We start from the raw sequence: 3696 nt of genomic DNA on the forward strand, positions 1-3696 counted from the left end.
AACGTATTGAATTTCGAGACTGTGAATGACTTCGTCTATCTGTGAACCAGCATTGACAGCGAAAACAATATCAGCTTGCAATTGAAACGAATAATACATACCTCCTGCCAACAAGTGCTACTTTCATCGCAGGGGATATAATGACGAGCTGTATAAGCTTTACGCAGATTTGAAGATCGTGCAGCAAATAAAAACCCAAAAGCTTTGGTGGTTAGTTCATATTATGCGAATGAAAGAAGACACTCCCCAAAACTTATGTATTTTTACTACGATTCATCTTTTGTCAACATAGAGTTTGGAAGATGCGTATTGGCCGCAAAAGGGGCTGTACGACTAAGATATCCCAACAGTGCGGTCCCAGACACGGATGTGACGATTTTTGTCGGCAGCCGCGCCGCCTTAATGGCATCAGAAACGTGATAAAGTTGGATATCGTGCAGAGGTGTCGAAACTTGCTGGCGTCTATAAGGCATATCGATGTCTCTCTTTGCTGGATCCCTGGCCACAGGTAATAAATTTGCAGATGATGGCTAAGAAACCGAAATTGACGTTAGCGAGTACAACAGCTACGTACGACCACCGCTGGGAAATCTACTGAGAAGGATTTAGGAATATAAATTAAGGGCACCGGACTTGCTGTGAACCTAAGCGACTCCAGACATCACATACAATAGAAGCAACTTTCTGCCACCCGACACGTAGTTTCAGAGAATGAAATTCGGGTTCCATAACGCAGAAATCAGGAACATATTTTGAAACAAGCGCCCCTCTATAATGATTTTTTTTCAAATTCTATGTTTACATAAAACTTATACATGAATCTGTACGTATGTATGTTAATTAGTATGCATGCGAATATACGCTGGCATGTAGCACAAGCAATTTTATAGTTAATTGAGTTTACTAGGCATTCATTTAGTTATTTGATTTCATTTGTTTCGCCTCTTGATCTCATGCTTTGCCTTCATTCGCACTCTCTACCCTCTTTGGCATGCTGAATATCATGCGATTTGCTACTAATGAGAATTCTATACATCGTTAAAATATACAGATCGTATGAGATGAAAAAAAAAACAGCTCGCTCGAAAAGAAGAATCGTGGATTGGCAGCTTTATATCGACACTTATCGCTAATCGGATTAGCGTGATTATTTGAAAGTTGAGAGAAAAAGCAACTAAATTCACAACATGTAACTAATTCATAGAATAATGTCTTAACTACAGATTGAGCAACCGATTTACCGCAGGATTTTCTTATCACAAAGTTTCACGTTTTTTGTGGGTTTTCAGACAACAACAGAAATTACGAAAAGTTTCTTATCTGAACAATCGGTTGTATGAGATATATACTATATATACCACCGATCTCAATGATTTTTTCAGACAACAATATCTGCTATATACGAAAGCATATGGTGAAACTTGAAGCTTTAGCTGTTAAAATTGGGCAGAAATTACGAAAAGTTTCTTATTTGAACAATCGGTTGTATGAGATATATACTATTTATACCACCGATCTATAAAATTTTGTCAGACAACAATATCTGCTATATACGAAAGCATATGGTGAAATTTGAAAATTCTAGCTGTCAAAATGGGGCATAAATTACGAATAGTTTCTTATCTGAGATATATACTATATATACCACCGATCCCTACAATTTTTTCATACAACAATGAATGCTCTATACGTAAGCATTCGTTGAAATTTGAAGATTTTAGCTATCAAAATGGGGCAGAAATTACGAAAAGTTTCTTATCTGAACAATCGGTTGTAGGGGACATATGCTATATATACGACCGATCTGCTATATACGAAAGCATTCGGTGAAATTTGAAGCCTCTAGCTGTTAAAATGGGGCAGTAATTACGAAAAGCTTCTTATATGAACAATCGGTAATGGGGGATATATGCTTCTTCTATATGTTCTTTTTCTAGCTTACGAAAGACGTTTTTCAGAAGTTTTTCAAATTTTTTCATCCAACTCAAAAAAAGTTATGAATTTTAAAAAAAACATCGTTTTTGTTTTCAAAATGCTATAACTTTTTCAAAAATATGACCGTTTGGGATCTTTTTTTAAAGTTTGTTTTTAAATGTACTTTTCGGAAAAAATTCAAAAAAATTTTTAAAGATTTTTTTGTAATTTTTCAGCTTTTCGAGATTTTTCGAATTTCGCCCTTTTTTTCTCATAAAAAACTTCAATCAATTCTGCAATCATCCCCACTAATCCCGGAGTGGGCCGATTTTTTTTATATTTTTTTTTATTTAATTGAAAAAAAAAACTTTAAAATTTGTTTTGTATTTTTTCCGAAAAGTACATTTAAAAACATATTTAAAAAAAAAAAGGATCCCAAACGGTAAATTTTTGAAAAGGTTATAGCATTTTGAAAACAAAAACGGAGTTTGTTTTAAAAATTTTTATAACTTTTTTTGAGTTGGATGAAAAAATTTGAAAAGTTTCTGAAAAACGTCTTTCGTAAGCTAGAAAAAGAAGAAAAACTTTCAGCCAATTCTAAAGGGGTCGGGTTCAAAATTGGTCGAAATGGGATGGAATACCCTATATGTATACGACCGATCTCATCCATTTTTTCACACAACAATGTGTACAATATACGACAGAATATGGTGAAGTTTGAATCTTCAATCTGATAAATTGGGGCAGATATGACAAAAATCCTCTTTTTGTGAAAATTCGGTTGTATGGGGGATATAGTGGTCCGATCAAATGTCTAATCGGACACCTAAATATACCCGCTCACCAAATTTTATCAAGATATCTCAAAAATTGAGGGACTTGCTTGCATATAAACAGACAGACGGACATGGCTAAATCAACTCGGCTCTTCATCCTGATTATTTCGCTATACTTATTGTGGGTCTATCTATTTTCCTTTAAGGACTTACAATTTTGAGATTCGTGACGAAGTTAATATACCATTTCATTTTCATGAACGGTATAAACAGCGAATTTTTTATCGCAGCCGGTAGGATTCGAACCTACGCTCCCAGACGGAATTTTATTTCGAGTCAGACGCCTTAACCACTCGGCCACGACTGCTGTGAATGGCTGGCTGGCATTGTGAATACACAACCCCAATTGATAAATTCATATGTACTTATATTCATATGTATAAAAATCATCGACAATCTTATCTATGAAATGTGTGTGTGTGAATAAGTATATTAGACTGATTAAAAACATTTTTGTTCCCCCATGAACCACATTAGAGTGAGGTTATTCCGCATATGCAGACAAGGATTCCTTTATTGATAAACTACAAAGGGCATATGAATGTTGCCCCCTCTGAGACTCAGTGATGGCGATTTAAAGCTAGGGTGGGCAAGTACGGAGACTAAATTAATATCTCTTCTGAATAGGAGCAACAAATTATAATCTTTAACACAACATATTTTGAGAAGAGAGTGAAGAAGGCCTTGACGGCGCCTTATGCATATTTATTTATTTATTATTTAAAGTCGACGACAAACTATGGTCGACTGCATAATATAAAAGATATATAAATATACAACTCAAAAGATAAAATTTAAGATATATCGAGATTTCAACAATGTTATATTACAAACAAAGAAATATTAATGAACATTACTATTTAATTTCAAAATAAAATAATAATAAGAAATATGAGTAGAAATAAGATCTTATGCCGAAATCTTATACTGGCGGAATGCATCAGAT

General features: G+C 34.3%; 1 non-coding gene across 1 annotated transcript; it reads right to left on the reverse strand.

Moving 5' to 3' along the window:
- Positions 1–2975: 2975 nt before the first annotated feature.
- On the reverse strand, positions 2976–3057 carry TRNAS-CGA (transfer RNA serine (anticodon CGA)). The gene has a single exon. It is a non-coding gene; the product is annotated as a tRNA-Ser (tRNA).
- Between the last annotated feature and the right edge of the window lie 639 nt (positions 3058–3696).

This window comes from Eurosta solidaginis, chromosome 4, assembly GCF_040869045.1.
Source record: "Eurosta solidaginis isolate ZX-2024a chromosome 4, ASM4086904v1, whole genome shotgun sequence".
Lineage (NCBI taxonomy): Eukaryota > Metazoa > Arthropoda > Insecta > Diptera > Tephritidae > Eurosta > Eurosta solidaginis.